General features: G+C 45.2%; 1 long non-coding RNA gene across 2 annotated transcripts; it reads left to right on the top strand.

Annotated features, from left to right (window-relative positions):
• The first annotated feature begins 934 nt into the window (after positions 1 to 934).
• LOC130277754 (uncharacterized) lies at positions 935 to 23,476 on the top strand. 2 transcript variants are annotated; one of them, XR_008845562.1, is made up of 3 exons: positions 935 to 988; positions 23,018 to 23,136; positions 23,222 to 23,476. It is a non-coding gene; the product is annotated as an uncharacterized LOC130277754 (long non-coding RNA). The 2 variants fall into 2 exon arrangements; XR_008845561.1 differs by lacking the exon at positions 935 to 988 and adding an exon at positions 20,010 to 20,347.
• Positions 23,477 to 24,166: the final 690 nt, after the last annotated feature.

Genomic DNA, 24,166 nt, shown 5'->3' with positions numbered 1-24,166 from the left:
TTGATAAACTTATTAAGGGTGCAGGTATTAAAGGTGCAATACCCTGTGTGAACATACCCTTTCTATGCATAAAAAAAAAAAAACACACAAAAAACATAATTAATTACATATTCTTTTTTTATAAGGTTTAATGATAATTACTCAAAAAGCACAGGCCTATGCAATTTTTTTTTCAAATATATTTTTATTAAATAGATTTTATAAAAAGGCATCAACACAAAAGAAAAGAAAGAAAGAGATAACACACAAGGCCTATGCATTTTTACATGCATTACATAAATGATAGGTGTGATCTATACGGAGCCATATGTCCTGCAGTGATGAGTTGTAATCTACACTAAGGACTACACAGAGAAGCGGCTGGGTGGGGAGCATGAATGGAAAGATAAATGTGGCAGAAATGTTGTATCTCCCATTCATTTCATTATAGAGGGCAGGTTATCCACTGATGGCCAGCAACACAAATTGCTCATTCCTGGGACCAGTGGGGTTCCTAGAAATCAGACCCTATCAAATGAAATGTAATGGTGTTTTGGACTTTCTGGAACTCCCTCTTACTTTGCACAGTGACCCGTGTGTGTGTGGTTACATCACCATTGAGTTTCGGCTCCTATTTTTAGGATTCGTGAAGGCCAGATTCACTGTGGTTTCTTGCTTAGAAGCTTTGCTTTATTTAAATCTGAATGTCATAAGATGTTTTTAAATGGGTACTCCGCTGCTCAGCGTTTGGAACAAACTGTTCCAAGCACTGGAGCCGGGAGCTTGTGACGTCATAGCCCCCTCCATGCAAGTCTATGGGAGGGGGCGTGGCAGCAGTCACGCCCCCTCCCATAGACTTGCATTAAGGGGGTGAGGCGTGACATCATGAGGGGGGTGGGGCTATGACGTCACAAGCTCCCGGTGCCAGCTCCAGCGTTCGGAAGAGTTCAGAAGAGTACCCCTTTAAGCCTTTGCAAGCAAGCTGCTTGAGATGCTGGAAACCAGAAAAGTAAATATGATAAATGACGCCAAAGTTAGACTGTAGGTAATCTTCAAGATTAGACAACATAACATTAGGATTATCTGGGAACAGCTACAGGACAACAAACACTTCTCCAGATTACAGTGCGTTCCGTTACGAATTCCAGGAAATGATCATGAACTTTGCCCAGTAACGTGATGAGGTGGAGAGAGTGTTCACCTACAAGGGTATAGGTCTGAAACATGTGTAAAAAATGACAGAGAATAGAACTAGGACACTACAGTTGTGTCAATTGGGCAAAGTCCAAAATGACTTCACTATATCTGTCAGTCCATTCAACTCGAGGTTGTAGGTGAAGATCTGTGTTACCTACAAGTCTATAGATGTGCCTTGTCCACCTTGGTGAAGGGGTGTAATGTAATATGAATCAGAATGGGACTCTCCTATAGTCAAGTCACTGTGATCTGGCATTTTCTGATGTAACCGCGCTGCTTAGTTGCAGTTTTGAAAGTGGACAAAAGACAAACATGAGGGAGGGGGAGGACTGTGATTTTCCACTAGGCTCCTCTGTCTGTACACGTCTTTTCACAAACTTCAGGCAGCATTGTAGGCTGCAGTTAGCAACGAGAATGATAATGTAGCTGGGGAACTACATGGTTCAGAACATCTCTTACTAAGGAAGTCCTCAAATTGTTGACTGTTGAGTAATCTGCGCCTGTAAATGAGTGAAAAGGCAACAATTCTCTTAACATAATCCTGTATAGGAGTCACTGGCTTCACACGTGAGAATAGAGCAGACAGGGTGGAGGGGAGCCGCCTCCATAGTTCACACTTCCCAGCCCATAATCCGCTTGTGAAATCTGTCAGTAAGTGTACTAAGCCTGTACTGGGGGGGGGGCCACAGAGCCAATGTAGTCCCAAGTTTGTTGCAAGGTGGCCAGTTCTGTGGTTTAAGAGAAAGTGTTGTAAGGAACCATAATACAACACCCTGACAAGTGTATTCCACCTTACAGTACCTCTGTAAGTCTCAAATGTCATACAGAGGCACATGGAGATCTTCATACAGAATCTACCAGAAAACATGTGGCTTGTTCTATGTTAACTCAACACGTTTTATGAGTCACCCTATTTTTAGCCTCCCTCCCCTGGTAAGATATATCATTTTTATACATGTTGCCCCTAGAAGAGAGTGCAGCAAATAAAGATATTGGGGGAGATTTATCAAAACCTGTGCAGAGGAAGAGTGGTGCAGTTGCCCATAGCAACCAATCAGATTGCTTCTTTCATTTTCCACAGGCCTCTTTAGAGGCCTGTGGAAAAATGAAAGATGCAATCTGATTGGTTGCTATGGGCAACTGCACCACTCTTCCTCTGCACAGGTTTTGATAAATCTCCCCCATTGACTAATATCTATTGGATTTATCCAGTAGCTTGCAGTTGTATACTGCCTCACTCCTGGTTCTTATCTAGCTCCAGATTGACATTTCACTGGGTCTTGATGCTGTATAAAGATCCTAGAACAAGGAGGGTAAATATATAATCAGGTCTGGGGTCACCATATGTGTGGGGTCTGAATTAACTTAGGGGTTTGGTCTAGGGTCTGATATTAATATTAAGGGTTTGGTCTAGGGTCTGATATTAATATTAGAGGTTTGGTCTAGGGTCTGATATTAATATTTGGGGTTTAGTCTAGGGTCTGATATTAATATTAGGGGTTTGGTCTAGGGTCTGATATTAATATTAGAGGTTTGGTTTAGGGTCTGATATTAATATTTGGGGTTTAGTCTAGGGTTTGATATTAATATTAGCGGTTTGGTCTAGGGTCTGATGTTAATATTAGAGGTTTGGTCTAGGGTCTGATATTAATATTTGGGGTTTAGTCTAGGGTCTGATATTAATATTAGGGGTTTGGTCTAGGGTCTGATATTAATATTAGGGGTTTGGTCTAGAGTCTGATATTAATATTAGGGGTTTGGTCTAGGGTCTGATATTAATATTAGAGGTTTGGTCTAGAGTCTGATATTAATATTAGGGGTTAGGGTCTGACATATAATAGAGAGCAGTTTCTCAACATGTGGTATATGCGTATACCACATTGGGTATGTGCGCTGCCTCAGAAGTACCTTTGGTAGTGGTTACAGGCTCTCTGGTATGATACCACAAGGTTAGCTCACCTGGATTTGGGGATTTTCTGCTATTCTTCTCTGCATATTCTGGCAAGCTCTGTCAGGTTAGAAGCCATTTTTCAGGTCTGTCCAGCTGGGTCACTAAAGGACATTCCTAAGGTACTCCTGTGTGGTGTGCTTAGTGGTGTGCTTAAGGTCATTTTCTTGAAATGTGAACCTTTGGCAAAGTCTGAGGTCCGAAGAACCCTGGATCAGGTTTTCATTAAAATATCTCTGTACTTTGCTCTCTTCTGTTTTCTCCATCATGCTTCAGTGTCATGATGGTATTGGGCAGGTAATGAGCAGTGCCTGGTTTCCTCCAGACATAATGCTTAGCATTAAAGGGGCATTCCGGCTGTAACGCCCCCTCCCATAGACATGAATGGAGGTGGAGGGGTGTGATGTCATGAGGGGGCGTGGCATAACATCATGTCTCTAGTCCCAGAAACACAGACGTTTCCGACACTGGAGAAGTGCCCCACATAGAATGTGGGTGACAGAGATCGTGTGGGGCCCCATCGGCAGGCCCCCCGCAATCAGACATCGTATCCCCTATCCTTTAGATAGGGGAAAAGATGTATTTGACTGGAATACCCCTTTAAAACCAAAGATTTTTTTTCCCAGTCTGTGAATCTTTTAGGTACTTTTTTGTGCAAACTCTAGATGGGCTTTTATGTGTCTTTTACTGATAAGAAGCTTATTTTTGCCATTCTGACATTAAGCTGAGATTGTTAATGTTAATTTTACATTTTCTCTGATTACTTAGTTTGGTTGAGTGGCTTGGTTGTTTCAAATGTCTCCCATTTAACAATTATAAAGGCCATTATGCTATTAGGAGCTTTAAGTGCAGAAGACATTTTTTGTACCCTTCTTTAGATTTTGATTAAGATTGGTGTTTCTTTATTGTAATTAATACATCACAGCACAGAGGGTAACAGTCTACTCATTTCAGATCTACAGACCCTGAGTCATAGAATGAAAAAGTAGTACAAAAAAACAGATTCAGGGCAAGGTCACACGGGGAGCATTCGCAGCATATTTCACACTGCGGATGTGCTGACAGCAGTCACAGAGGGCCTGCAGAGCGAGTTCTGTCCGCTTGTAGCAGCGGATTTCTACAGTGGAAAATCAGCCTCTAAAAGCAGACACACTGAGCTACTCTGCCTGCCGTTGGCACATTTGTAGCGTGAAATATGCTGCGGATGCGCCCTGTGTGACCCTACCCTTAACCCCTTAAGGACTTAGGGTTTTTCCGTTTTTGCACTTTCGTTTTTTTCCTCCTTACCTTTTAAAAATCATAACTCTTTCAATTTTTCACATAAAAATCCATATTATGGCTTATTTTTTGCGTCACCAATTCTACTTTGCAGTGACATTAGTCATTTTACCCAAAAATGCACGGCGAAACGGTAAAAAAAAATCATTGTGCGACAAAATTGAAAAAAAACACCATTTTGTAACTTTTTGGGGCTTCCGTTTCTACGCAGTGCATATTTCGGTAAAAATTACACCTTATTATTCTGTAGGTCCATACGGTTAAAATGATACCCTACTTATATAGGTTTGATTTTGTCGCACTTCTGGAAAAAATCATAACTACATGCAGGAAAATGTATACGTTTAAAAATGTCATCTTCTGACCCCTATAACTTTTTTTATTTTTCCACGTACGGGGCGGTATGAGGGCTCATTTTTTGCGCCGTGATCTGAAGTTTTTATTGGTATGATTTTTGTTTTGATCGGACTTTTTGATCACTTTTTATTCATTTTTTAATGGTATAAAAAGTGACCAAAATACGCTTTTTTGGACTTTGGAATTTTTTTGCGCGTACGCCATTGACCGTACGGCTTGATTAATGATATATTTTTATAGTTCGGACATTTATGCACGTGGCGATACCACATATGTTTATTTTTTATTTTTTTACACTGTTTTATTTTTTTTATGGGAAAAGGGGGGTGATTCAAACTTTTATTAGGGAAGGGGTTAAATTACCTTTATTAACACTTTTTTTTACATTTTTTTTGCAGTGTTATAGGTCCCATAGGGACCTATAACACTGCACACACTGATCTCTCATCCTGATCACAGGCGTGTATTAACACGCCTGTGATCAGTGTTATCGGCGCTTGACTGCTCCTGCCTGGATCTCAGGCACGGAGCAGTCATTCGCCGATCGGACACCGCGGAGGCAGGCAAGGGCCCTCCCGGTGTCCGGTCAGCTGTTCGGGACGCCGCGATTTCACTGCGGCGGTCCCGAACAGCCCGACTGAGCAGCCGGGTCACTTTCAGTTTCACTTAAGAAGCGGCGGTCAGCTTTGACCGCCGCTTCTAAAGGGTTAATACCGCACATTGCCGCGATTGGCGATGTGTGGTATTAGCCGCGGGTCCCGGCCGTTGATTAGCGCCGGGACCGACGCGATATGATGCGGGAGCTTCATATCGCGGGAGACGGCGCAGGACGTAAATATACGTCCTGCGTCGTTAAGGGGTTAAATAGTTAACACATAAGTTACATGTCAGTGACCTCACTCCCATTTAACTTCTTAACGACACAGCCCTTTTTGGCCTTAAAGCGTATCTGTCATAATGCAGAAAAAAAAGAAAAAAAGTGATATGTTACTCAGGACCCAATCCTGATCATGTGCATATAATTTGTATGTGTCTTGGACCTATATATCCAGAGATATAAGCATTTATCTGCTGGTGAGTTACTTTTTCATTGTGCAGGCTGGAGGGGGCGTGTCAGTCTGTCTCCCTCACAGGAGCAAGCCTGTGCAGTCAGCCAATCAATACTCTCTACTCTGTAACCCTTTCCTCTCTGGTTTTATACTGTGTCATGTGTCAGAGGAAGATACTTGGAGCTTGCCTGCAGTAATCAGAAGACATTATGGTGAATTCATAACAGGATAACATTAATAAATATAAGAATAGATCTTTATAAAATTAGGGCAAGGATTTTTTAGATAAAAGTACAGCATTTTTATGAATACATGTTCTATCTGTTTTATCTTCTCCTAGTAAAGCTGGATGCTAATCAGCATAGCTGTCACTATGTGTGTCATTGATCTTTCACAGACTCCTGAATATCTGATCAACTTCTTTGTCATTCAGAAGTCCGAGAAAGCTTTGACTATTTCAGCATGCTGGGAGTTGTAGTTTAGTAACAACTGAAGCTGCAATGTTTGCGCCGTATGCGCTTTTACAACCGGACCTAAAACCGTGGGTGACCACAGTTTTAGGTCCGGTTGTAAAAGCGCATACGGCGCAAAAACGAGCCGACCGGACCGAACGTTTCACTTCGGCCGGCTCATTGAAATGAATGACATACGGGAGCGCATACGGTGGCATACGGGAGTGCGAGGTTTTAGCTCCCCCCTGCCGTATGCGCTCCCGTATGGGAGAAAACGTAGTGTGAACCCAGCCTTAGAGAAGTGTTGCCTCCAGCTGTTTTAAAACTACTGCTCCCAGCATGTCCACACATCCTTTATCTGTAGTTTTGCATACACAATAGAAATCTCCTATACTGGATACCGGTATGCTTTACGGCCGGTATCCAGTACGCTGTAAAATCTAGACTAGTCTGTCTGGCTAAAAGACAGGCGACCCCTAGTGGTGGCTATTTTGAGCTTGAATTTCAGGTGAAAAGGAAATTTTTTTTAACAGGTGCATATTGTGAAATGTGATATTATAATGAGTCCTGCAATGTATGAAAAGTTTTTAACAATGACAGTGCGTCTTTAAGGACACAGCTAATTTTATTTTTGCATTTTAATTTTTTCCTCCTCGCTTTCTAAAAATCATAACTCTTTATATTTTCATCAACAGACCAATATGACGGCTTGATTTTTGCGTGACCAGTTGTCCTTTGTAACGACATCACTAATTTTACCATAAAATGTATGGCGCAACCAATTTTATGGGTGTGTGGGGAAATTGAAAAGAAAACCTCAGTTTAGCAAATTTTGGAAGGATTTCGTTTTCACGCTGTACACTTTACAGTAAAAATGACATGTTTTCTTTATTCTATGATTCTACAATTAAAATGATACCCATGATTACATATTTTTCTATCATTGTACCGCTGAAAAAAAAATCTCAAACTTCTTAACCAAATTAGTATGTTTAAAATCCCTCTATTTTGATGACCTATAACTTTCTCAATTTTCCATATACGCGACTGTATCAGAGCTTAATTTTTGTGCCATGATTTGTACTTTTTATCGATACCACATTTGCATACATGAAACTTTAAAATAGCTTTTTATAAAAAAAAATGTTGGGAATGTGATGTGACCAAAAAAACTGCAGTTTTGGACTTATTTTTATTACGTTTACAGCGCTCACCGTACTGAATCATTAACATTATATTTTGATAGTTCGGACATTTACACATGTGGCGATACCAAATATGTTTTTTTTACGCTTTTTGGGGGTAAAATGGGAAAAAGGAATGATTTACATTTTTATTGGGGAGGGGATTTTCTTCACATTTTTTTACTTTCCTTTTTTTTCACTTTTTATGTCCTCATAGGGGACTATTTATAGTAATAATTTGATTGCTAATACTGTTCAGTGCTATGCATAGGGCATAGCACTGATCGGCATTATCCGCTAACTTCTGCTCGGGTCTCCTCGATCTCAGACCAGAGCAAAAGACGCCTGGAGACGGCTGGAGGCAGGTGAGGGGACCTCCGGCTACCATGTTGGATGATCGGATCCCCGCTGCAGTCCCATTTTAACACATGCATTGCCGCAGATGCCCTGATCTGTATTGATCACGGCATCTGAGGGGTTAATGCCGGACATCAGCACGATTGCTGATGTCCGCCATTTCCGGCGGGTCCCTGGCTGCTGATTCCGGTGCTCACGTCATCTACAGGACGTAAATGTGTTGAGTACTAGGGCACCAGGACAAACATTTACGTCCTGTGTCGATAACGGGTTAAAGAAACCTATAGGACATGAAATGGATTCTCCACTATAAAAACCCTACACATAGGGTACAGACCAAACTTTAATGTGAACCAAGCTCAGCAATTGACCAGCCATCAATGTCCACATTTCCACTCAAGCAAAGTGAATTCACTATCCTAATAACCTTGCCTACCATACATTATTCACCCTGGGCCATCCATTCTTTCAGAGCATACAGTGTATAGGGCGCTATATAGATGATCTCATCCTGGTGTGGAGGGATACAGAGGAGACCTTTTGGGAATTCATACAACACATATATGCCTATGATTTGAATCTTCTCTTCACAAAATTCTTTACCTAGGACTGCATATCCTATTTGGATGTGCTGTTCTCGATACAGGGGGAGCGAGGAGTGATGTCCCCTTTAAGAAAGGAGACTGCAGGTAATTTGATTTTACAAGCATCATCCTGTCACCCCTACAATGTAGTATGAAATATACCGTATGATGAGCGGTGCAGATTACAAAGTAATAGTTCCAAAGACAGCGAGCGTCTTTTCTAAAAGATTCTCAAATTTGCCCCCTGGTCGGATTGCTTAAAGGGGTACTTCGATGGAAATTTTTTTTTTTTAAATCAACTGGTACAAAAAAAAAAACAACTGATTTTTAAGTTACTTCTATTTAAAAAATCTTAATCCTTCCAGTATTTATCAGCTGCTGTATGCTCCAGAAGATGTTGAGTTGTTCTTTTCTGTCTGACTACAGTGCTCTCAGCTGACACCTTTGTCCATGTCAGGAACTGTCCAGAGTAGAAGCAAATCCCCATAGCAAACCTCTTCTGATCTGGACAGTTCCTGATACCAACAGAGGTGTCACCAGAGAGCTCTGTGGTCAGACAGAAAAGAACTATACAACTTCTTCTGTAGTATACAGCAGCTGATAAGTACTGGAAAGTTTAGGATTTTTAAATAGAAGTCATTTCCAAATCAGTTTTCTTGGTACCAGTTAATTAACCCCTTAACGACCACGGGCGTAAATGTATATCCTGGTTTGGCGGTACTTCGCCACCAGGATGTACATTTACGTCTTGTGTATGACCACGAGCATCGGAACGGTGCTCGCGTCATACATGGCAGGTTCCGGCTGCTATCAGCAGCCGGGGACCTGCCGGTAATGGCCGACATCTGCGATCGCCCGGATGTCCGCCATTAACCCCTCAGATGCCGTGATCAATACAGATCACGGCATCTGCAGCAGTGCAGCGGCGATCCGATCATCCAGCATGGCGGCCAGAGGTCCCCTCTCCTGGCTCCGGCCGTCTCCTGGGGTCTTCTGCTCTGGTCTGAGATCGAGCAGACCAGAGCAGAAGATCACCGATAATACTGATCAGTGCTATGTCCTATGCATAGCATTGAACAGTATTAGCAATCAAATGATTGCTATAGATAGTCCCCTATGGGGACATAAAATGTGTAAAAAAAAAAAAGTTGAAAAATTAAAAAATAAAAAAAGTGAAACATCCCCTCCCCCAATAAAAATTTAAATTGTCCGTTTTTCCCATTTTACCCCCAAAAAGTGTAAATTATTTTTAGAAACATATTTGGCATCGCCACGTGTGTAAATGTCCGAACTATCAAAATATAATGTTAATGATCCCGTACAGTGAATGGCGTAAACGTAAAAAATAAAAAAATTAAAAAAATGCTGCTTTTTTTGTCACATTTAAAAAAAAAATTAATAAAAAATTATCTAAAAGTTTTATATATGCAAATGTGGTATCGACAAAAAGTACAGATGATGGCACAAAAATGAGCCCTCATACTGCCCTATATACGGAAAAATTTAATAGTTATAGGTGGTCAAAATAGGGCGATTTTAGATTACTGATTTTGTACAAAAAGTTTTAGATTTTTTTTAAGCAGTATAAAAGTATCTAGCCATGGGTATCATTTTAATTGTATTGACCCACAGAATAAAGAACACATGTAATTTTTACTGTAAAGTGTACAGTGTGAAAACAAAACCCTTCAAAATGTGCAAAGATGTGGTTTTCATTTAAATTTCCTCCCTAAAAAAAAATTTTTAGGGTTCGCCATACATTGTAATGAAAACTCTCATTTAACCATAAAAAAGTACAATTGGTCAAACAAAAAACAAGCCCTTATATGGGTCTGTAGATGGAAATATAAAAGAGTTATGGATTTTAGAAGGCGAGGAGGAAAAAACGAAAACGCAAAAATAAAATTGGCCTGGTCCTTAAGGTTAAAATGGGCTTGGTCCTTAAGGGGTTAAAAAAAGAAAAATATTTCCACTGAAGTACCCCTTTAAGCACTCTGACAAGGGGGTAAATTTGAGAAACTTTTTGTCAGGCCCAAGGCCTGATTATTAACATCCTATATGTGTATTATAAATTATATCTGTGTATAAACTAAGACATGGGTGAGGGGTCATTCAGACTGTGTTTTGTGTATTGCATTTTATTGGGGGTCTGGCTGCTTGTTTACATCAGGAAGCAGCAGGAAGTCATGCACTCTGGTACCATCATATAATCAACCAGATAAGAGGGCCAGAGACAGAGATGCCCCCCTGGTGGGATCAGAGGGGAGGGGGGGATGGAGTTTCCCTCCAAAGAAAGCGGATATGATATATTTAAAACAATGCTAGACTCATGTTGTTAAAAAGCTGAGACACAAGCTGACAAGACCATCCTAAGAACAGCTCACTCATGGACTGATATCATCGTGCTGTAAGAACTTCATCTTTGTTTTCTGAACTTGTCTTGCTAAACTCTTTTATACATTTTTGTAACTGTATGTCATTTGTTCCTGTATTTTTATATATATAGCACTGTGATACCTTTTATCAGATTAAATGTTTAATTAATCAGCTCTGGTCTTTGATCTCTAAATATTTGAGCTCACCTTTCTGAAGGCAGCTCTGGTGAAAACACTTTTATCTAAGGGTTAATTTGGTGACTTGCTGGGACTTGTAGTGGATACCCAGAGGTCTGGCGGATTTAACCCTTGCACCATCACACTCTCTCTAGCGTCTTAGCTGGACTGATAGGGTGTGATCATGACAACTGGTGGCAGCGTCGGGATATATTTAGAGATTTTTAGTGCTTGCTGGATTTACCTGTAAGGAAATCTTAGCACTAAAAAAGAAATTGCAGACATATTCTTGTGTGTAAATTCCAAAGACAGAGCTCAGTGCTGGTTTAAAAGACATACAAAAAGAGTGCAAGACAGTTCTGTCCTCCCCATCTCCTGTTTTACCTCCTCTGTCTCATCTCGGAAATATGGAGGCATCTAAGGGAAATGTGCTCCCTGATGCCCCAAGATGGGGGGAGGGAAATGAGCATTTCCAGGATGCTCTGCGCAGTGACCCTTCCCTTGAAGGGCTGAGACAACGTGCTGAACATACAGGTGTTGACACAGAGGGGCATCGGGTATATTGGGAAAATGATATCTTGTACTGGGAGTCCCTTTCCAAAGGCATGCTAGGGGCCCAGGAGAGAGAAAGGCAGTTAGTGGTTCCTAGGCAGTACAGGAAAGAGCTGCTGAGGTTGGCCCATGAGACCCCCCTGGCAGGACATTTGGGAGTGGCCTATGCGGTCATAGAGAAGGAATGTCTAGCTGTGGTCTGGGCTTTGCAAAAATTACAGCCATACCTGTATGGCAGGGATTTTACTGTCATAACTGATCACAACCCTCTACCTTATTTGGACAGAGTGTCCAGTAACAATGGCACCTTGAAACAAATGCTAAAAACATTTGTAGAATCGGAGGGCAGAGACTGGGAAAAGTATTTACCCCATCTGTTATTTGCTTACAGGGAGGTACCCCAAGAGCCTACAGGTTTCTCGCCCTTTGAGTTATTATATGGTCACAAAGTGCGGGGACCCCGAGATTTAGTTAGGGAAGAATGGGAAGAGGGGCTACCTGCCCCTGAGACTTCTGTGGTGGAGTATGCTCTGAGATTCAGGGACAGGATGCAGACATTGACTGGGCTGGTACAGGACAACCTCACAGCAGCACAGTCCAGGCAGAAGTACTGGTATGATCACAATGCAAGGGACCGGGTCTATGAAGTGGGACAGAAGGTAATGGTTCTGAACCCCATCAGGCAGAATAAGTTGCAGGCTGCCTGCAAAGGTTCCTTCCCCATTCTGCAGCGCCTAGAACCCACTACATATGTACCGTAGTAGCCCTTGATGAGAAAGGTCAGAGGCAGAGACAGTACCACATTAATATGGCATACTATGACCCTGAGAAGGTGGTACTCAGTGTATGTAGTGCACCAGAGGAAGGGCTGGGTAGTGATCCCCTACTAGACCTAGTGGAGGAAGATAAGAGCCAGGGATCCCTTCAGGATGTGGAGATCAATCCAGAGCTCTCAGATGAAAGGAGGAGGCAGCTTAATCAGGTACTAGGCCCCTTCAGTGCCATCTTTGCCTGGGAATGCAGGGCCTGTGGTGTCAAGAAGAGAAATAGAGGAGTAATGGAGACAGATCGATTAGCCTGGAAAGGCAAGATCTCTCTGTCCCCATCTTAAGGGGGGTGCCCAAGGCCTGATTATTAAAATCCTATATGTGTATTATGAATTATATCTGTGTATAAACTAAGACATGGGTGAGGGGTCATTCAGATCTGTGTTTTGTGTATTGCATTTTATTGGGGGGTCTGGCTGCTTGTTTACATCTCCTTTGAAGTCAAAGGCTCTTTTTGAAGCAGCAGGAAGTCATGCACTCTGGTCCCATCATATAATCAATCAGATAAGAGGGCCAGAGACAGAGATGCCCCCCTAGTGGGATCAGAGGAGGGGGGACGGAGTTTCCCTCCAAAGAAAGCGGATATGATATATTTAAAACAATGCTAGACTCAGGTTGTTAAAAAGCTGGGACACAAGCTGACAAGACCATCCTAAGAACAGCTCACTCATGGACTGATATCATCATGCTGTAAGAACTTCATCTTTTGTTTTCTGAACTTGTCTTGCTAAACTTTTTTATACATTTTTATAACTGTATGTCCTTTGTTCCTGTATTTTATATATATATATATATATATATATATATATATAGCACTGTGATCAGGGCTGGACTGGCCTAGCGGGATACCGGGAAAATTCCCACTAGGCCACGTGCCCTCTGGGCCGGCAGTGTCTGGAGGACAGGCTGCCTGAGTCCTGACAAATCACTGTATGAGTCTGTCAGGACCTGTGTGCTCGGCAGCTGCAGCATTACACACAGGTCCTGAGACTCCTGACAGCTGATACAGTGAGTGAAGGTCCGGAGGACTGGAGGCTACAGAGTCTGTACTGGGACCTGTACTCCTGGCCCCTCCTCCTGTCCGCACAGTGACTGCAGCTGCTCGGGGGAGGATCTACTATGCAGGGTGAGAGGAAAGGGGACCTGATGTTATTACTATGTAAGGGAAAGGTTTGGAGTCCTGTTATGTAGTGTGTGTGTGGGGGGGGGGGGGTGGGGGCGGGGCTGGAGAGGGGGCACCTGTAATGTGGGGGGCTGGAGAGGGAGGACCTGTGATGTGGGGGGCTGGAGAGGAGGGACCTGTGATGTGGGGGGCTGGAGAGGGGGGACCTGTGATGTGGGGGGCTGGAGAGGGGGACCTGTGATGTGGGGGGCTGGAGAGGGGGGACATGTGATGTGGGGGCTGGAGAGGGGGGACATGTGATGTGGGGGGCTGGAGAGGGGGACCTGTGATGTGGGGGCTGGAGAGGGGGGACATGTGATGTGATGTGGGGGGCTGGAGAGGGGGGACATGTGATGTGATGGGGGGGCTGGAGAGGGGGGACATGTGATGTGATGGGGGGGCTGGAGAGGGGGGACATGTGATGTGATGGGGGGGCTGGAGAGGGGGGACATGTGATGTGATGGGGGGGGCTGGAGAGGGGGGGACATGTGATGTGGTGGTGGGGGGGCTGGAGAGGGGGGACATGTGATGTGGGGGGGGACCTGTGATGTGGGGGAGGGGAGCTGGAGAGGGGGGACCTGTGATGTGGGGGGGGGGCTGGAGAGGGGGGGACCTGTCATGTGGGGGGCTGTTATGTGGGGTGGGGGGGTGGCCTCTATGGAGAGAAGACCTGCTGTTACTACTTTGTAAGAGAGGGGCACTTTGGTTTTCTTTTATTGCAATTAAAGTTGTTAGTTAATGAAAAATAATAAATATTTTTTTATATTTAACTACAGTTAAGGGGAATGTTTTATCAGTTTTATGCTGCCTAAGCAGTGGGCAGCATAAAACTGGTGCAGGCATCACGATCCCAGGACACTAGGAAAAACACAGACACTCGGTCATTCAGAGTAATCTTAGTTTGAAAATCCTGCTGAAACCCCGGAAGTTAGTCCCTGGGGCTGGTCCCAGCGGGGAGGGTGACGCATCTCTCCCTATGCCAATGGTCTCCAAACTGTGGACCTCCAGCTGTTGCCCCAGCAAAACTACAACTCCCAGCATGCCCAGACCATTTTTTGGAACAACTAGCAGTCCACAGTTTGGAGCCCTAGTCCCTATACAGTTAAATTCCTCGCTTCTGCACTACTACTGGAATTCTGTTCCTGGTATCTGGCACTTCCGGGTTAGGTGACGTCATATGGCTAGCCATCCAATCAGCGGCTGAGGCTGGACATTGCTTCGGCCCATAACTGAATGAGCAGCTGTGTAACGTCACCTAACCCAGAAGCGCTGGACACTGGGAACTGAATTTCGTGATTCTGGCGGTAGCGCAAGAGCAAGGAAGAGAGTTTTTTTTTAATACTGTCTTCCACAAGTGGATCTTACATAGCGTTACTACCACATTTCTGTCTTGTATGTTAACTTCAGAGCGCAGCCACAACATAGCTCTCTTATGGAGGCCTGGCAAATCAAATGTCAAGCTTCCCTGTCCCTTCCCTGCAGCCGGCGGCTGCCACAATGACACAATGCTGTGGGGCTGGTATGATCATTTTTTCAGGGTTGGTTTTTAGCCCCAGTTCTACCCTGGGTGGGGAGAGAGATATATCTAGCTAAGGCTGCATTCACACCACAATTGTTACATACCGGATCTGGCTGGGAGATGTGAAAACCAGGCGCTCCCGTATCTCAGCCGGACCCGGCCCACATCTCATTTGAATGAGCTGACCGGAGTCAGATAATGACTCCAGTCGGCTCAGTTTTGCCCCGTATCCAGTTTTGTGACCGGACTTAAAACTGTAGTATACCACGGTTTTAAATCTGGTCCCAAAACCGGATATGGGGCAAAAATAAGCCGACCGGAGTCACTTTTTGACTCCGGTCGGCTCATTCAAATGAATGAGATGGGGGCTGGGATGGGGGCTGAGATACGGGAGTGCCTGGTTTTTACATGTCCCTATCGGATCCGGTCCCGTATGTTACAATCGTGGTGTGAATGCAGCCTAATGTGGAATGGAGGTAGAAGTGGGAAGAAGCCTGCCTACCTACCTAATATATTAATGCTGAACATTTACTTAGCTAAGAAGGGAGAGGGAAGGGGGGCACCTTTGTAGTGTTGGTATCTATCTGTATATGATCACTGTATGGAGTTAACCTTGGTCTTTGCCTAGTGGATTTTTTTCAGTGGCAGTGTGGGGATATTAGTCGTTCTGCGGTGATACTGGTCATGATGTGGCGGTATTACTTGTCCCTTGTATACTGATATTGATAATTTCAATCTCAATTCACAGGATTTGGTCAGTAACAGTATGACGGTAATATGTATGGGCATAATATTCCTCCTTGTATACTGGTAATATTGGTCTCAGTATACAGGATTTGGCTAGTAACAGTATGATGGTAATATGTATGGGGATAATATTCCTCCTTGTATACTTGTAATATTGGTAATATTACTCTAAACATACAGGATTTGGTCAGTAACAATATCATGGTAATGTGTATGGTGATAATTTTCCTCCTTGTATACTGGCATTATTGGTAATATTGCTCTCAATATACCGGATTTTCACATATAACCTTTTTAAAACATTGCTGCCATTTTTCATTATAAGCAGGGCCGGCGTTAGGGCGGGGCAAACCAGGCAATTGCCTAGGGCCACCATTCCCCAGGGGGCACCCTGCTGGCTGCTCAGTAGGGGGGGGGGGGGGGCAACTGTTTTAAAATGGCCGCAGCGTTGGCTTCTTGTTAAAGATTAGCAGTCCGGCCGTGGCCCAACTCCGGGCCCCGTGCCCACAGGGGGCCCCCGTCACATTCGGGACATCCCTGTGTCCCGAAAAATCTTTTCAGGACACAAGTAACCCCGTTTACCTCATAGCGGCCCCGCGTTAACTTTAAAAACGCTGGGGCCGTTGGGAGGAAGCGCACGCAGTGATGTCACTGATGTCACGTTAGTGCGCCCATAGCAACAGTACAGCAGAGCGCAGCAGTGAGGAGGACGCGCGGGTATGGTAAGTGACCTGCGGTCATCTTCAGTGTTCCGACTGCCGCTCCTGGGATTGCCCATAGGCCATAGCAGTAGATCATGACCGGGATGGCCCATAGGCCATAGCAGTAGATCGTGACCCCGGAGCGGTGGTCGGAATACTCAAGTGGGGCAGTAATGTGGGGAACTTTACTGCACCTAATGTGGGGGAACTACACTGCACCTAATGTGGGGGAACTACTGTATACTGCACCTAATGTGGGGAACTACTGTATACTGCACCTAATGTGGGGAATTATACTGCACCTAATGTGGGGAACTACTGTATACTGCACCTTATGTGGGGAACAACTGTATACTGCACCTAATGTGGGGAATTATACTGCACCTAATGTGGGGGAACTACTGTATACTGCACCTAATGTGGAGGAACTACTGTATACTGCACCTAATGTGGGGGGACTACTGTATACTGCACCTACTGTGGGGGGACTACTGTATACTGCACCTAATGTGGGGAACAACTGTATACTGCACCTAATGTGGGGGGACTACTGTATACTGCACCTAATGTGGAAGACTATACTGCAGCTAATGTGGGGGAACTATACTGCCAACCTAATGTGGGGGAACTATACTGCCAACCTAATGTGGGGGAACTATACTGCCAACCTAATGTGGGGAGCTATACTGCACCTAATGTGGAGGGAACTGTACTGCACCTAATGTGGAGAACTATACTGCACCTAATGTGGCGGACTATACTGCACCTAATGTAGGGAGAACTATACTGCACCTAATGTGGGGAGAACTATACTGCACCTAATGTGGGGAGAACTATACTGCACCTAATGTGGGGGACTATACTGCACCTAATGTGGGGAGAACTATACTGCACCTAATGTGGGGGAACTATACTGCACCTAATGTGGGGGACTATACTGCTCCTAATGTGGGGGAACTATACTACCAACCTAATGTGGGGGGAGCTATACAAAAATATAAAATTGTACTATTTTGATCCCTATAACTTATTTTTCTGTATATGGGATGTATGAGGGTCATTTTTTGCGCTGTGATTTGTAGTTTTTATCTGTACCATTTTTGTTTTGATGGGACTTTTCAATAGCTTTTTAGATATTTTTTTTATAGTATTTGAAGTGACCAAAAATGTTCAAATCTGGTTAGTAAACTACTACGACTTTTGGGGCCCCACTTTTGATTTTGCCTAGGGCCACGCTAAGCCTAAAACCGGCCCTGATTTAAGGGAGTGTTGTGCCATTTTACTTTTTGAATTTGTGGTGGACTATGATCGGGTCTTGGACGCTGCCACCACTTTATTGAAACATTTGGCAAAGTACTGGTGTATTCCTTCTGTGATTATATATATATATATATATATATACACACACCGTATTTATCGGGGTATACCACGCACCGGCCTATAACACGCACCCTCATTTTAGCAAGGATATTTGGGTAAAAAAAGTTTTTTACCCAAATATCCTTGGTAAAATTAGGGTGCGTGTGTGTGCATGCGTATACCCCGATACACCCCCAGGAAAGGCAGGGGGAGAGAGGCCGTCGCTGCCCACTTCTCTCCCCCTGCCTTTCCTGGGGTCTAGAGCCCTGCTGCCGCTGCTTCTCTCCCGCTGGCTATCTGCGCCGCTGCCCGTTCTCTCCCCCTGACTATCGGTGCCGGCGCCCCATTGCCGGTGCCGATAGCCAGGGGGAGAGAAGCGGCGCCGGCAATGGGGCAGCGGCGCCGATAGCCAGGGGGAGAGAAGGGGCAGCGGCACCCATTGCCGGCGCCGCTGCCCCGTTGCCTCCCCCATCCTCGGTTGTATAATTACCTGTTGCCGGGGTCAGGTCCGCGCTGCTTCAGGCCTCCGGTGTGCGTCCCCTGCGTCGTTGCTATGCACTGCACGGCGCGGCGCAATGATGAGTGACGTCAGTGCGCCGCGCCGTGCAGTGCATAGCAACGACGCAGGGGATGCACACCGGAGGCCTGAAGCAGCGCGGACCTGACCCGGTCAGGTAATTATACAACTGGGGATGGGGGAGGCAACGGGGCAGCGGCGTCGGCAATGGGTGCCGCTGGCCCTTCTCTCCCCCTGGCTATCGGCGCCGCTGCCCCATTGCCGGCGCCGCTTCTCTCCCCCTGGTTATCGGTGCCGACAATGGGGCGCCGGCACCGATAGTCAGGGCGAGAGAACGGGCAGCGGCACCGATAGCCAGGGGGAGAGAAGGGTCGGCAGCAGGGCTCTAGACCCCAGGACAGGCAGGGGCAGAGAAGCCGGCAGCGCTGGCGGTCTCTGCACCTGCAAAGCCGCTGCAGTTCATTGATTTAAAGTGCCCGCTTTAAATCATTGAACTGCAGCGACTTATCGGCGTAAAACACGCAAGTAGACTTTAGGCAAAAAATTTTTGCCTAAAAAGTGCGTGTTATACGCCGATAAATACGATATATATATATATATAGCCACGCAAAGTGATACGCCTGTGCTCGGTGGCCGTTTGCCGGCACAATGACACAATGCTGTGGGGCTAGTATGCAGTAATTTCCAGGGCTGGTTTTCATCCCCAGTCTGGCCCTGCCTGTAGGTAAAGGCAGTTACCCCCCCTCTCTTCACCATAGGTATAGGCAGTTACCCACCCCCCCCTCTCTTCACCATAGGTATAGGCAGTTACCCCCCCCCCCTCTCTCTCTTCCCCATAGGTATAGTAAGTTGCCACAGGGGAATTGGGGTGGGTGGGGTGGAATTCAGAGACACACACACACACACTGGCTGACAGTGTCAGACACACAAACACTGACACACACTGGCCGACGTACACACAAACACTGACTGACAGACACACAAACACTGACACACACATAGTAACAGACACACACAAACACACTTACCTACTACTGCAGCACCTCTCCAGTCTCCTCTCAGTCTTGGCGAGTGACATGATGTCCTGCGCGGGTCTGCGGAGTGATATCACTTCCGCAACGTCCCTCCGCAGATCCAGCCGCCCGGCCGCACAGCATTGCACAGTGCCAGGTAAAGTTTTAGACTGGGACTGGGAGACAGGGACAGCCTCAGAGTCAGTCAGGGTGCTGTGCTGAGGGGCATGTTGCGGGCGCGGCCCGCACACCCCTCTCAGCGGCGCAGGCACCGAACAGAACAGGAGTTTTTTTTTTTAGGTTAGCGTGATGACAGTGAATGAAATTGGGTATTTTTCATCCAAACTTACCGGCACAGCCCGGAATCTGAATGAAAATACCGGCTGTGCGGTAAAATACCGGCAGGGTGGCAACCCTAGTGATGACGCAGCCGTACGTGAAGGCGGGGTGGGGGGGAGGTGGGGGATTTGCGGTATGTCTGGTGGAGTGGCAATGGGGGGCCCGATCCTGTGGCGGCTGGGTCGGGGGCCCCCTTATTCACTGGGCGCGCGGGGGCCTGGAGCAGGTGCTCCAAAGCGCTAGTGATAATCCGGGGCCCCAGCCTAGACGGGGCCCCCCCCCCCGCACCGCGGTGGCTGCGGGGGCCCCCGCTACGCCACTGGATTTAGGGTTATGTTTAGGTCCAGGGTCCTTGCTAGTAGTAGCGGGGAAGTTTGTAAGAACTCACTGTTTGATTCAGGCCGAGGCAGGCAGGCTTTGGCCCAGTGGTTGCCGATGACAGCTGCGCAGATCTTTACTCATCAGCAGCCCACGAGGAAAGAGAGCGATTAATGGCCGCAGCTCCCTTATATGGGCAGGGGCTGGCTGCTTTAGGATTGGTCGCCACCATCTGTCAATCAGCTTTACAAGGTATTGTGGATATCACATGACCCAGAACCTCCAAAGGTCCTCTTACCTACCATAGAGACTCAACTACAGTCACATGACCCGCAGGCCCTGCGACGCTATGCAAGGTAAGTATACACTTTCTATACAGTATTTACATTTATTTTAGCAATATAATAACTATATGAGGTGTGACTAGGGGAAGACTAAAGAAGCGGAATCCCACAGTTACTAGGAACTCTGACAGGGTAATACACAGGGTTATAGTGCAGGTGAACATGAGACCGATGCAAGCTCTTTGACCGATATGCGTACCTGTAGTCCGGCGCAGTGTCCCTCTGAAGGTCCGCTTCTTCCTGTGCTGAATTGCACGCTGGAGGCGGCCCGCCGGCTGGACTTGAATATTCATGGGTGCTGGCCACGTGAGCGCTCAGAAGGCACAAGTGCTCTCGTGACCAACACCCACACTATAACCGGGTGCATCAGGTTTAGTGTGGTGAACGGGTGACCGTTTTCCTTCAAACACAACTTATGTGTGGCCTTTTTCAAAGCCCACATTGCTTTTTATTTTTTTATTTTTATTTCTCCCCCCCCCCCTCCGACAGATGTCTGTCCAGCTGTTGCAAAACTACAACTCCCAGTATACCCTGACAGATGAAGGCCGAAGGCTGGGAGTTGTAGTATTGCAACTGCTGGACAGCCATAGGGGATCAGTGATGCAATATGTCAATCTCGGCCTATGCTGCCTGATCTTGAACTGGCAGCAGGAGCCACAACCACTTTGAACCTTTAAGGACCAAGGACGTATGAGTACGTCCTTGGTCTCGCTCCCATGATATAATGCGGGGTCCCACGGTGACCCCGCATCATATCACGGCGGGCCCGGCGTCATAGTGACCGGAACCCGCCGCTAATAGGGCTCAAAGCTGAGCCACGTGGCTAAAAGTGAAAGTAAAAAGTGCCGGTTAGCTCAGGGAGCTGTTCGGGATCGCCGCGGTGAAATCGCGGCATAACAAACAGCTGTACTACAGGAGGAAGGTCTCTTACCTTCCTTCCTGCAGTCCGATCGCCGATTGAATGCTTCAAGCCTGAGATCCAGGCTTGAGCAATCAATTGCCGAAAACACTGATCAATGCATCCCTATGGGGATGCATTGAACACTGTTAAAGATAAGTAAATGCAATGTTATAGCCCCCTATGGGGGCTATAATATTGCAAAAGAGAAGTGTAAAAAAATCATTAACCCTTTGAATTATCCCTTCTCCTAATAAAAGTTTGAATAACCCGGCATTTCCAATAATAAAAATCGTTGTGCCGTGCGCTATTAACCCGTCCCCTCATCTGTCTCCGTCGCCACCAATCGGCGATTGATTGCTCCAAGCCTGAGATACAGGTTTAAGCAATCGACCGCCTATAACACTGATCAATGCAAAGCTATGGCTTTGCAGGGATCAATGTAAAAGATCAGTGTGTGCAGTGTTATAACTCCCTATGGGAGCTATAACACTGCAAAAAAAAGTGAAAAAAAAAGTTAATAAAGGCCATTTAACCATTTCCCTAATAAAAGTTTGAATCACCCCCTTTTCCCATAAAACAGTGTAAATAAAAACAAAAATAAACATATGTGGTATCGCCGCATGCGGAAATATCCAAATAAAAAAAATATACCGCTAATTAAACCGCACGGTCAATGGCGTACGCGCAAAAAAATTCCAAATAGCATAGCAAAAGTCCAAAATAGCATATTTTTGGTCACTTTTTATATCATGAAAAGATGAATAAAAAGCGATCAAAAAGTCAGATCAATGCAAAAATGGTACCAACAAAAACTTCAGATCATGGCGCAAAAAATGAACCCTCATAGCGCCCTGAACACGGAAAAATAAAAAAGTTATAGGGGTCAGAAGATGACAATTTTAAACGTATACATTTTCCTGCATGTAGTTATGATTTTTTTCTGAAGTAATACAAAATCAAACCTATACAAGTAGGGTATCATTTTAACCGTATGGACCTACAGAATAAATAAAAATGTACTACGTAGAAACGGAAGCCCCCAAAAGTTACAAAATGGCTGTATTTTTTCAATTTTGTCACACAATGATTTTTTTTCCTGTTTCACCGTAGATTTTTGGGTAAAATGACTGATATAATTACAAAGTAGAATTGGTGGCGGAAAAAATAAGCCATAATACAGATTTTTAGGTGCAAAATTTAAAGAGTTAGGATTTTTTAAAGGTAAGGAGGAAAAAACGAAAGAGCAAAAACCGAAAAACGCCCGTTCCTTAAGGGGTTAAATCAATAAGCAGCGCTGGCTGCTGGGACGTCTGACGAATAATATCCTTCCGCTCCATACTGCAACGTCAGGGGCATCACTCGTCATACGTCCCAGCAGCCAGCGCTGCCCATTGGGAGAGATTTATCAAAACCTGTCCAGAGGAGAAGTTGCTGAGTTGTCCATAACAACCAATCAGATCGCTTCTTAAATTTTTTTTAGAGGCCCTTTCAAAAATGAAAGAAGTGATCTGATTGGTTGCTGCGGGCAACTCTGCAACTTTTTCTCTGGACAGGTCTTGATGAATCTCCCCCATTGAGCCTGTCAGAGCCGCAGTGATCTGTGTAAGAAACCTATGGGCCCAGGCTGTTAGGGCCACCAAATGATATTACAAATACTGAGTGTCCGGTTAGGAGAAACAAATATAATGTACCCACAGGGAGTGAGCCATTTTAATAAAAATTGCCAAAAATCCCTGAGATAAGTCATGCAGAATATGTTAAAAAGGTTTTTTGATTTTCAGCCAATCAGAAAGCAGCACGACTCAAATAGAACTCCCGTGAGGTCACACATGTGATGTCATCAGTGAGGGGCCTAAACTGTAGGAACCTAGGAATACACATTCATACCCGCCTGTGACTGGTAAGTATCACATCTTTTTGTCCGGTTCCATGTGCATTTCTATAATAAACATGTAACTAATCTCTCTTTTCTTTTCCTTTCTTAGATGCACACCTTCCAGGCTGTGGGGCAGCACATACACGGACACATTGGCCCAAATTCTAGAGGTAACCTCCTTTAGTATGCCCAGAGGAAGGGCAGTACAGTAGCCATGGATTCCCTACAGGTTTCCTCCCCTCTGGAGGTTTTTCCTGTCCTGAGTTAGTTACTGTCCGCTCTTTGTGAGTGATGGAGGTTACATAAAATCCCTACACAGACATTTTAATAAATAATAAATAAAGTTCCCTTTTTTTAAACTGTTCTTTGACTTGTTCGACTCATTTATTTTATTTGTGTGTGTGAAAAATAGTGTTAGCAAAATGTGGATGACAGAAGTGTCCAAAACTGCTGCCCGATCTGCCCCATGTGATGAGGTGAGAGGCGGCTGATGCTGGGGGGTATAGTTGTCCAGGCAACCGTAGGGCACCCAGCAAGTTCTGATGTCTTATGCCCAGAAATGGTCGGCTACTCACTGTGTCAGAAGATTCTCATCCTAGATATGAAGACAATCAGGGATCAAAACCTGTGGAGAGGAAAAGATGACCAGTTGCCCATAGCAACCAATCAGATCACTTCTATTTTTCAGAGGTCTTGTTAAGAATGAAAGAAGCGATCTGATTGGTTGCTATGGGCAACTGATCAACTTTTCCCCTGCACGGGTTTTGATAAATCTCCCCAATAATTATTACAACCATGTCACACACTTAGGGTTGCCCCCTGGCTGGTATTTTACCAGCACAGCTGGTATTTTAGACACCCTGCCAGTATTTGTAATATAAAAATATATTGGTAATTGGTGAAGATTTCTCCCTCACCGACAGGAGCTTAGCACACTCAGCACAAAGGGAGAAGATTAACCCCTTAAGGGCCACGGGCGTATGGGTACAACCTTGCTCCCTGGTACTTAAGGACGCCCGTGGGAATTTCCGTCACCCCCCGTGTGCCGGGCGGG

This window comes from Hyla sarda, chromosome 6, assembly GCF_029499605.1.
Source record: "Hyla sarda isolate aHylSar1 chromosome 6, aHylSar1.hap1, whole genome shotgun sequence".
NCBI classification, from domain to species: Eukaryota; Metazoa; Chordata; class Amphibia; order Anura; family Hylidae; genus Hyla; species Hyla sarda.
Note: the sequence above shows the minus strand (reverse complement) of the source record. Positions and strands in the feature narration are given on the sequence as shown.